The 12,099-nt window shown below is 36.4% G+C and overlaps 1 protein-coding gene across 1 annotated transcript in view; it reads left to right on the top strand.

Moving 5' to 3' along the window:
* FOCAD (focadhesin) overlaps window positions 1–12,099 on the top strand; it is a 384,441-nt gene that overhangs the window by 118,522 nt on the left and 253,820 nt on the right.

Raw genomic sequence — 12,099 nt, 5'->3', positions numbered from 1 at the left:
TATTATTATCCTCCCCATTTTACAGATGAGGGATTGGAGGCAAAGGTTAAATATCATTCCCAGGATCAAAGAACTTGCATGTGAGGCTCTTGTATTGTGAAAAATATGTGTGCTCACACATGTAAGCTCCTTCCCTCCAAACCCACCTTTACCTAAAACAAAACAGTTCTGCCATGCAGACATATCTCTGTTTCTTTTTTGAGTCTGAGATTCCTTGACCATCGACTTTTTTTTAATACTTCTTCAAATCCCTTTTTAGCTTCAATCTTTAAACGCTATATTATATTGCTTGAAGTTTTATAATGTACTTCCTACATAAATAACTTGCAAGATAGTTTGTTTTATTATTTTTTCTCTTGGCTTTTTCAGAGATTTTTAAAACCATTGTAATGATGCTTTTTTGCAATACTGAATTTTTCATAATTTTTCCAGCAGTTTTTTCCAAAATTGTCCTTGAAATAGGACTGCTAAATATCTTAGCTTATACTGTAATTTCTGGATTTCTCACCAAAAGTTCAAGGTAAGTCATTTAAGTAGTATCACCTCTATTTTACAGAAGAAGAATAAACTCAGAGAAGTTAAATGATTTGACTCTAGTCACACAGTTATCTGAGCCAAAGCTATAAGCAACTTCTTCTGACTCTTAAATTCTGATATATTTATATTTAGAATTGAAAATTTTTATTTAATTAATTGATTTAGAATATTTTTCCATGGTTACATGATTCATGCCTCCCCCCCCCCCCCACCTTACTCTAGACCTTTTCCCATATTATTAATATTTGCATTAGGGTAATTTCTTAAGAGTCTACATCCCCAATCATATCCCCATTGACCCATGTGATCAAGCAATTGTTTTTCTTCTGTGTTTCTAATCCCATAGTTTTTCCTCTGAATGTGGATATTGTTTTTTTCTGATAAGTCCCTCAGAATTGTCCTGGACCCTTACATTGCTGCCACTAGAGAAGTCCATTACGTTCAATTGTACCACAGTATATCAGTCTCTGTGTACAATGTTCTCCTGGTTCTGCTCCTCTCACTCTGCATCACTTCCTGGAGGTTGTTCCAGTCTCCATGGATTTCCTCCACTTTATTATTCCTTTTAGCACAATAGTATTCCATCACCAACACATACCACAATGTGCTGAGCCATTCCCCAATCAATGGACACTCCCTCATTTTCCAATTTTTGGCCACCACAAAGGTGTGCCTCTAAATATTTCAAGTCCTGATATTGTGAAGGAAATACGTTATAAAACATCAAATGTCTGTGTGTTTATGAAGGCTCAATGCAGACAAATATGAAAAAGACTCTGCTAGCCCACAGATAGGACGTCTTAGGTTCCAATCTGGCTTCAGACCTACTTAGGTGACCCTGTGCAAATACTTAGCCCCCATCGCCTTGCCCTTACCACTCTTCTGCCTTGGAACCCATTACATGGAACTGATTCCAAGATGGAAAGTGAAGGTTTAATTTTTTTAATTTTTATTTTACTTTGAGGAAAGAAAGGAGACATGTTAGGAGTTAGAAACACAGCATATATTAGAAAATGTATACACTGTATTTTTGGACAGATTAGTCGGGGAAGAGAATTAATAATTGAGGGAATCAACAAATTGTTCATGGGGGAAGTGGCTTTGAGATATTTGTTGAAAGAACTTGGGGATTCCTCCAATTGTTGGCGAGGAGGGAGTTCATTTCAGGCATGGAAGAAGAGCCTGTATAATAGATGGAATGTCTTCTATGGGAAGAAGGAAGATTGCATGAAGTCTGTAAACATAAGTTAGACCCAGATTGGGAAGGTTTATAAAAGGAAGTTACATTTTGTCAAAGACGTGATTCAGAGCTTCTAACGCTTCTTGGTCAGAGGAGGGAAATTGTTAAACTTTGGATTTTTGGTCCAGTTTGGTAGCTTTAATTGAGAATAGTTTGAGTAGGGTAGAGATTGGAGGTATGATGACTCATTAGGTGCTCATTTCAACAATTAGGTTAAAATGAGGTTATTGTGGTGGAAAAAGGCAGAGTAGGGACAGAATGTGATCGATGGTCCAGAGTTAAATTCACCTGTACTTTGCAGCGGATTGGACGTGAGAGAGGAGTTAGTGATGAATAGTGAGTTAAAGATGAGTCCTAGGTGGTGAACCTGGGTGACTTGGAAGGTGTTGGTGCCTTGACCAAAACAACAGGCAAGTTGGGAAGAGGACTGGCTAGGGAGGGTTGGGGAGGAAAATCATGAATTGGGTTTTTTGTATGTGTTCAGCTTGAGATGCTTGTGGGATAGTTCCAGGGCATCTCCAGACAGCAGTTGGTAATGTGGGACTGGTCTTTAGACAGGAGATGAACCTTTAAATAAGTACATTTAGGAGTCATATGTGTAGAGAAGAGGTCCCAATATAGTGTTTCAGGAGGAACTAGATGACACCCCAAATAGAACTTTTTGAAACTGAAGCTGAATGGTCATATAGGTGGTAAGAAAACCAGGAAGTAGCAATGTCATGAAATCCCAGGAAGAGAGATTATCCAGGAGAAGAGTGCTGCAAAAAGAGATCAAGAAAGTAGCAGTTCAAAAATCTTTAATATTATTGTAGTTTCTGCTTAGTGTTGGGATCAGAAACCATAGCAAAAAAGATTAACAAATGAACAAGATGTGATGGAGTAGAGATAGCAAGTATAAAAATACCCTCTATTCTTATGGAATAAATTTAATTATATTTATTTTAAAAATAATTATATTATGTTTATGATATATTTTTAAATTTAATAAATATGCATTTTCATATAATACATTATGGATCAATATGATTATATTTTATATTATTCAATATATCATTTATATATAATATATATATAATTCATTAAACCTAATTTTAATTTTTTTTTTACTGTCCCCTTCCTCTTTCTTTCTTGTTTTCTACCCTTTATAATAAATAATTTAAATGAAAGAAAGATAAAAAAGCAGTTTAACTAAACTAAATCCTCTAAATATATCCAGCAGTATATGTTTTGTTCCACCCCCATTTCTTTGAGATCTGCAAGGGAGGGTAGGGCACTGGATATCCTTTACTTTCCTCTAGTTATTATGGGTATCCCACATGCTCTGTGATCTAGATAGTCATTAGAGATCCATCAGATTATTCATTCGGTAGTTGTGATATCATAAATAAATATATGCTATGCAGCCATCCTTATCAACAAGTATTATGTGACTGCTGTCTGATCTTTTGTCAGATACAAAAGGAAGATAAAACACCTGTGCTCTAGGGACTTTCCACAATGACAGTCTGGGGAGCCATTTCCTTGGAGAATAGCTCTCATACCTGTCATAACCAAGATAAAATTTGGTTATTTGCTCCTTTTTAGTGTTAGCCTTCCTTCCGTTGGTCTTTTACGTTAGTCACTCTCTCTTTCATTTCTCATGGCACTTAGGATACATTACAAGAATAGTTCACTGGGGCAGCTAGATGGCACAGTAGCTAAGTGAGCCAGGACTGGAGATGGGAGGACCTGGATTCCAATCTAGTCCCAGACACTTCCTAGCTGGGTGGCCCTGAGCAAGTCACTTACCCCCAGTTACCTAGCACTTATGGCTCTTCTGCTTTGGAATCTATCCTTAGCATCAGTTCTAAGACAGAAGATGTGTGTGTGTGTGTTTTTTTTTTTTAAGAATCTCTTCATTCTTCCATTTCTACTCTAAGGGAATCCCATCTCTAATGATTAGTAGCTGTGACCATACTTGAAAGATTTACATTTTCAGAATCTTAGTTGCTACTTAAGTAAAATGAAACTACTTAGAATGATACTTTACTTACTGGGTCGTTGAGATGATCAGATGAGATAATGTATATGAAGTGCTTTGCACTTCTAAAAGTGATGTATAAATGTAATTTATTATTGCTATTAAAAATAACTGAATTTTTTAAAACCACCCTCTAAAGGTTATCTAAAGCAAAAGTACTTACCAAGTAAACCTCCTTGGGGACCTGAACCTGATTAGAATGTAATTGAGAAATATTTAACAAATCAAACATAAATACAGTACAACATAGATAATGTTAAATTGTGTTTTTTTTTCCCACTTAAAACATTATTTTATTTGGTCATTTCCAAACATTATTCATTGGAAACAAAAATCATTTTATTTTCCTCCCACCAGCCCCCTTCCCACCACCTCTCCCATAGCCGAGGCATGATTCCACTGGGTATCACATGTGTTCTTGGTTTGAACCCATTTCCTTGTTGTTGGTATTTGCATTAAAGTGTTCATTTAGAGTCTCTCCTCAGTCGTATCCCCTTCCCCCCTGTAGTCAAGCAGTTCCTTTTCCTCAGTGTTTTTACTCCCATACTTTATTCTCTGCTTGTGGATAGTGTTTTTTAGATCCCTGCAGATTGTTCAGGGACATTGCATTGCCACTAATGGAGAAGTCCATTACGTTCGATTATACCACAGTGTATTAGTCTCTGTGTACAATGTTCTCCTGGTTCTGCTCCTTTCGCTCTGCATCACTTCCTGGAGATCGTTCCAGTCCCCATGGAATTCCTCTACTTTATTATTCCTTTGAGCACAATAGTATTCCATCACCAACACATACCACAATTTGTTCAGCCATTCCCCAATTGAAGGGCATCCCCTTGTTTTCCAATTTTTGGCCACCACAAAGAGCGCATCTATGAATATTCTTGTACAAGCTTTTTTCCTCATTATCTCTTTGGGGTACAGATCCAGCAGTGCTATGGCTGGATCAAAGGGTAGAAAGTCTTTTATCACCCTTTGGGCATAGTTCCAAATTGCTCTCCAGAATGGTTGGATCAGTTCACAACTCCACCAGCAATGAATTAGTGTCCCTACTCTGCCACATCCCCTCCAGCATTCATTACTTTCCATAGCTGTCATGTTGGCCAATCTGCTAGGTGTGAGGTGATACTTCAGGGTTGTTTTGATTTGCATCTCTCTCATTATAAGAGATGTAGAACACTTTTTCATGTGCTTATTAATAGTTTTGATTTCTTTGGCTGAACTGCCTCTCCATGTCCCTTGCCCATTTATCAATTGGAGAATGGCTTGATTTTTTTGTACAATTGATGTAGCTCTTTGTAAATTTGAGTAATTAAACCTTTGTCAGAGGTTTTTATGAAGATTGTTTCCCAATTTGTTGCTTCCCTTCTGATTTTAGTTACATTGGTTTTGTTTGTACAAAACCTTTTTAATTTGATGTATTCCAGATTATTTATTTTGCATTTTGTGACTCTTTCTAAGTCTTGCTTGGTTTTAAAGCCTCTCCCTTCCCAAAGGTCTGACATATATATTATTCTGTGTTCGCCTAATTTTCTTATAGTTTCCTTCTTTATGTTCAAGTCATTCACCCATTTTGAATTTATCTTGGTGTAGGGTGTGAGGTGTTGATCTATTCCTAGTCTCTCCCACACTGTCTTCCAATTTTCCCAGCAGTTTTTATCGAATAGTGGATTTTTGTCCCCAAAGCTGGGATCTTTGGGTTTGTCATATACTGTCTTGCTGAGGTCACTTACCCTGAGTCTATTCCACTGATCTTCTTTTCTGTCTCTTACCCAGTACCAAATTGTTTTGATGACCTCTGCTTTACAATATAGTCTGAGATCTGGGACTGCAAGGCCCCCTTCCTTTGTATTTTTTTTTTATTATTTCTCTGGATATCCTTGATCCTTTGTTCTTCCAAATGAACTTTGTTATGGTTTTTTCTAGATCAGTAAAAAATTTTTTTTGGATGTTCCATGGGTATGGCACTAAATAGATAGATGAGTTTGAGTAGGATGGTCATTTTTATTATATTGGCTCGTCCTACCCATGAGCAGTTAATGTTTTTCCAATTGTTCAAGTCTAGTTTTAGTTGTGTGGAGAGTGTTTTGTAGTTGTGTTCATAAAGTTCCTGTGTTTGTCTTGGGAGATAGATTCCTAAGTATTTTATTTTTTCTAAGGTAATTTTGAATGGGATTTATCTTTCTAGTTCTTGCTGCTGAGCTGTGTTGGAAATATATAGAAATGCTGATGACTTATGTGCGTTTATTTTGTATCCTGCAACTTTGCTAAAGTTGTTGATTATTTCAATTAGCTTTTTGGTTGAATCTCTAGGATTCTTTAAGTAGACCATCATGTCATCCGCATAGAGTGATAACTTGGTCTCCTCATTGCAAATTTTAATGCCTTCAATTTCTTTTTCTTCTCTAATTGCTACTGCTAGTATTTCTAGTACAATGTCAAATAATAGAGGTGATAATGGGCATCCTTGTTTCACTCCTGATCTTTTTGGGAATGCATCTAGTTTATCCCGATTGCAGATGATATTAGTTGATGGTTTTAGATATATACTGTTTATTATTTTTAGGAACGACCCTTCTATTCCTATGCTTTCTAGTGTTTTTAATAGGAATGGGTATTGAATTTTATCAAAGGTTTTTTCTGCGTCTATTGAAATAATCATGTGATTTTTGTTGGTTTGCTTGTTTGATGTGGTCAGTTATGTGGATGGTTTTCCTAATGTTGAACCAGCCCTGCATCCCTGGTATAAATCCTACTTGATCATGGTAAATGACTCTTCTGATCACTTGCTGGAGTCTTTTTGCTAGTATCCTATTTAAGATTTTTGCATCTATATATATTAGGGAGATTGGTCTATAGTTTTATTTCTCTTTTTGACCTGCCTGGTTTTGGAAGTACCATGTTTGTGTCATAAAAGGAGTTTGGTAGAACTCCCTCTTTGCTTATTATGTCATATAGTTTGTATAGTATTGGGGTTAATTGTTCTTTGAATGTTTGATAGAATTCACTGGTGAATCCATCAGGCCCTGGGGATTTTTTCTTAGGAAGTTCTTTGATGGCCTGTTGGATTTCATTTTCTGATATGGGATTATTTAAGAAATCTATTTCTTCTTCTGTTAGTCTAGGCAATTTATATTTTTGTAGATATTCATCCATATCACCTAGGTTGGTATATTTATTGCCATATAGTTGTGCAATGTAGTTTTTAGTGATTGCCTTAATTTCCTCTTCGTTGGAGGTGAGGTCCCTGTTTTCATCCTTGATGCTGTTAATTTGCCTTTCTTCTTTCCTTTTTTTAATTAGATTGACCAGTACTTTGTCTATTTTGTCTGTTTTTTCAAAGTACCAGCTTCTAGTCTTGTTTATTATCTCAATAGTTCTATCACTTTCGATTTTATTAATTTCTCCCTTAATTTTTAGGATCTCTTGTTTGGTGTTCTTTTTGGGGTTTTTAATTTGTTTGTTCTCAAGTTTTTTTGATTTGCATTTCCAATTCATTGTTCTCTGCCCTCCCTAATTTGTTAATATATGCATTCATGGATCTGAATTTTCTTCTAAGTACTGCCTTGGCTGCATCCCATAGGGTTTGAAAGGATGTCTCACCATTGTCATTTTCCTCAATGAAATTATTAATTGTTTCTATGATTTCTTCTCTAACTAACTGATTTTGGAGTATCATATTATTAATTTCCAATTAATTTTTGATTTGGGTCTCCATGTACCCTTGCCTATCAATAATTTTATTGCTTTATGATCTGAAAAGGTTGCATTTATTATCTCTGCTTTTCTACATTTGAGTGCCATGTTTCTGTGACCTAGTGTATGATCTATTTTTGTGAATGTGCCATCTGGTGCTGAGAAGAAGGTGTATTCCTTTTTGTTCCTATTTATTTTTCTCCATATGTCTATTAACTCTAATTTGGTTGGAGACCCAGCTCTCTTGGCTTTCTAAATATCGTGTTCCATGCTTTGTGGTCTCTCAGTGTGTTAGCCGCTAAGTCCTGTGTGATCCTTATGGGAGCCCCCCTATATCTATCTGAAGCACCTCTTCTTGGCTTATTGTAGGATTTTCTCCCTTTCTTGGAAGCTCTTGAATTTGGCTATTACATTCCTGGGGGTTGTCTTTTGGGGATTTAGTATAGAGGGTGTTCTATGAACCCTTTCTATTTCTATTTTGCCCCATTGCTCCAGAACATGTGGGCAATTTTCTTCTATAATCTCCGGTAGAATAGCATCGAGGTTTTTGTTTATCTCTGGTTTTTCGGAGAGACCAATAATTCTGAGGTTGTCCCTTCTTCCTCTGCTTTCCAAGTCTGTGACCTTTTCAGTGAGATATTTCATGTTTTCTTCTAATTCATTAATTTTTTGGCTTTGCTTTATTGATTCTTGCTGTTTTGTAATCTCGCTGTCTTCCATTTGCTTAATTCTGGTCGTTAGGGACTGGTTTTGCTTTTCAGCTTTGTCTGCCCTTTTATTAGGTGCTTCCAGCTCTTTCTCCAATTGTGAATTCTTGTCTATCAGACTGCTGATCTCTTTCTCCCATTTTTCTTTTCAAAATGTTTCCATCTTTTGGGTAAGCTCCAGTTTGAGATCTTCCAGAATTTGTGGATAGTTTCCGTTTTGGGAGTCATGTTCTGATTTTATCCTCATTCTCTTCTTTTCCTTGGGTTCTCCCTCCATAAAAGTTTTTAATAGTTACTTTTCCCCCTTTCCCCCCCTTTCTTCTTGGAGGCTTGATTTTGGGACATGTAAGCCATCCCTTTGGTGGTTTTATTCCACTGGGGTCTGGGTGATGTTGGCGGGTTTTCTGTGAATTTAGGTTGCCTCAGACTAGTTCTTCCCAGCCTCCGAGGTTTTTTAGAGCGCAAGCCCCTCTGCTCAGAGCGGCAGCCCCTTTGCTCAGAGCAGCCTCTCAGCGAGGTTGCCCCTTTGCTCAGAGCAGGCTCTCAGTGCCCCTTTGCTCAGCGCAGCCTCTCAGAACCCCTTTGCTCAGAGCAGCCTCTCAGTGCGGCCTCCCCTTTGCTCAGCGCAGCCTCTCAGCGCGGCCGCCCCTTTGCTCAGTGCAAGATTTTCCCGTGAAACCGCCCTGAGAGGTCGTTTCCTTGCAGTCTTTAGGGACCAAGGACCCTGGTGTGCCCCCCCAGACAGAGACGCTCCTCACTTACACGCTGTCCCAGTGAGTGCTCTGATAGTTTACTCTGGTTTGGTGGGGGGGATAGGGAGGGAGGCTCAATTCAAGTTTTTGTGCGAGCTGTTCCTCCTCCTTATAGTGTGGAAATGTTCAAACCCCATGTACCTTTGTTTCTGTGGGGTACTGGGGAGACCCTACGTTCTTCCAAAGGTGATTTTTATGCTCTTTTGAGGTAGTCTATTTCGTTCGGTGTCGGGGAGGGGAAGAGAGTCGCGTCTAGATTGCAGCCATGTTTACCCGGAAGTCTAAATTGTGGTTTTCTAAATGGGCATCCTTTTTGATTTGGCACCACTGCTATAAAACCAGTAAACCCTTGGGAATGTCTTTTGCTCTGGTGCTGTGATCTGGTATCTTGATGACTTGATACTTTATTTTCATTTATCCAGCAAAGAGACTGAATTTCCTTACTGAAATGGCACTTTTGATTTATATTTGCCTCATTATCATGTCAGAATGATTGAATCATGCCTGAAAGTGTTGAATCTGATAATTTTGCTTTGTACAGTCAAGAAGAATTATTCTTTAGTATATTGAAAGAAAAGGGAATAGAATAATAAAAAAATTGTCGAATTGTCAGATTTGAAAAACAACTCCACAATGATTACATCATTGAATTAAAAATGAGATATTCAAAACATTGTAGCTATTTTTAAAATAACTCCTATGGCCTTCTGTGTTTATCTAGAATATTTACAATTCTCATAGTAGCCATTTGTACTTCATTAAAGACAATGTATATTACTGGTTTTTTTTTTTTACTACGTCTGAATGCTTCTATTGTATCATAACTGAATTAACAAATAACCAACTGATTGCCAAATACAGTGACTCCTTTTGGTTGTCATTTTCCTTTTGCCAGAATTCTAGCAACAGTTCAAGAAGCTTTTGTTAAATACTCATTATGTGTAAGGCACTCTGCTAGGTGTGAGAGCATAGAAAGTAGATGCAAGTCACAGAATTTGGGAGTTGGATGGAAATCTGAGGGGCCATTGATTCTAAAGAAATTCCCACTATAACGGAGCTGCCAAATGATAATTCAGCCTGTGTTACTCTCTTGAAGTACCTCTGCCTTCTATTTATAGATTGCTGTAATTGTTAAGAAATTTCTTTTGATGCCAAACTTAAATTGCCTCTTTGCAACTTCTGCCCATGTTCCTGTTTCAGCCATTTGGTGCCAAGCAGATTTAGTTTGATACCATTTCTACAGCTCTTTAGATGTCTGAAAACAACTATCGTGTTCCTTACCTTCTCAGAATTCTTTTTTCCAGGCTAACCATCCCCAGTTCTTTTTGATGACTTAATGATGATCAGAATATTGATAAATAATACTCTTTTCTTATTATCGTAATGTTTATGAAGCCATTTACAAATATCTCATGATCAGAACTATGGGGCTAAGCACAGATTCTTGTGGTACTTTACTAGAAACCTCGACATATCAGCATTGAAGAATACTTATCCTTGCTGTGTGCCCATTCTTCCAGTTCTGAATATATCCAAATAGCTTATCATCAAGTCTTTGATTCTCAGTCTTCTCCAAAAGAATGACATAAGATTATTATCAAATTATTTGTGAAAATCTAAGTGTAGTATGTCTGTGACATTTGCTTTTTTTAACCAATTAGACATCTTTGTCAGAAAAGGGAATGAGCTTGATATGACTTATGTTTATGTAAATGTAATCTAAATGTAGCTAGGAGATTACAACTTCTCTTTTAATGATCCTTTGTAGAATTTTCCTAGGAATCAAAATCAAGATTATTAGTACATAGTTTAATTACTCTGTTTTCTAACTTTTTCTAGAATTTGATTACTTTTTCCTTTTTCCAATCTTAAGTAGTTTTATTTTTTTTTCAATTAAAATTTCTGTTTTTATTACATAAAGATACCTAGGTAACTCCCTTCCTTTCTCCCCTCACTCCCATTAGAGAAGGCATCATTTGACAAACTATACATGTATATATAAAACAATGTCTTGCTTATTTTAATATATCAATTTGATTCTTACACCAGTTATTGGTGTGTCAGTTAGGAAGCATTTATTTAAAGTGGTTGATATATGCCAAGCATTGAAGCTGAATGCAGAGGATAAAAATGCAAAAAAAAAAAAGATAGTCTATTAGCTAGAGCTTGTATTTGAATGAGAATGCAAAAGGAAATTCATCTTATATTGTATATATGGCATATATTATAGTTTGAATATCTATTCATTTTGTGTTTTTATATGTATGAGTATTAATAAATATACATATATATCATATATACAAATAGGTCATAAAGTACATCTACACACACGTATATGTATATGTTTATTATTTGACCCCACTTTAACTTTCTAGCCTTTTTGCTGGGCTATGTTGTCCTTATACTAACCAGAGAATGGCTGTGTTTTAAGTGCATTGAAATATCTGTTATTTTCTGGCTCTGCCCTGAATTTTAATATCCATATGCCTTTATTCATCTGATTTCCTTAATATAAAACTACCCCTAATGAACTGTAACCTCAAGTCGATTTCTTATCCTATTTCTATCACTACCTTTTTATCTGTTAAATGACAGCAGTCTTTGGTTAGATGCTCTTTTAAGTCCCTTCTAGGTTTAAAATTCTATGAATGTCTATGTTAACTTGTTTTTACTTCATTTCCAGTTATTATAGAATCATACAATTTTATAGTTGGGAAGGGAACTTTGGGATTATCTAGCTCAATCTCCTCATTTTACAGATCAGAAAACTGGAGCCCAGATTTAACTAGGGTCACAATAAGTGGTGAATTTGGATTTGAACCATAGTTTTTAACTCCTATTTCTTCTTTTTGTTCTTGGTTACACTATAGTGTTTCACATGTATTATGGCCATAATAAACAAATGTTTGGTAAATGAATGACAAGAGTAAACAAATAATTAGACTAATGAATTGCTACCTTTTAGGGGTCACCATTGTAATCATCAATCTGGGGAAAATTCTGTTGCTTGTGACCATTGAAAAAGCCCTGGGGCAAGAGTTTAGTATGATAACATTGTAGATCCACAGGTGGTAGAAGGGACTTTGGGTGTCATGTAGTCCTATCTTTTTACATATTAGAAGGTAGATGTCAAAAGAAATTACTTGCCTA

The sequence above is a fragment of the Monodelphis domestica genome, chromosome 7 (assembly GCF_027887165.1).
Source record: "Monodelphis domestica isolate mMonDom1 chromosome 7, mMonDom1.pri, whole genome shotgun sequence".
NCBI classification, from domain to species: Eukaryota; Metazoa; Chordata; class Mammalia; order Didelphimorphia; family Didelphidae; genus Monodelphis; species Monodelphis domestica.
This window is presented reverse-complemented; position numbering and strand designations above follow the sequence as displayed.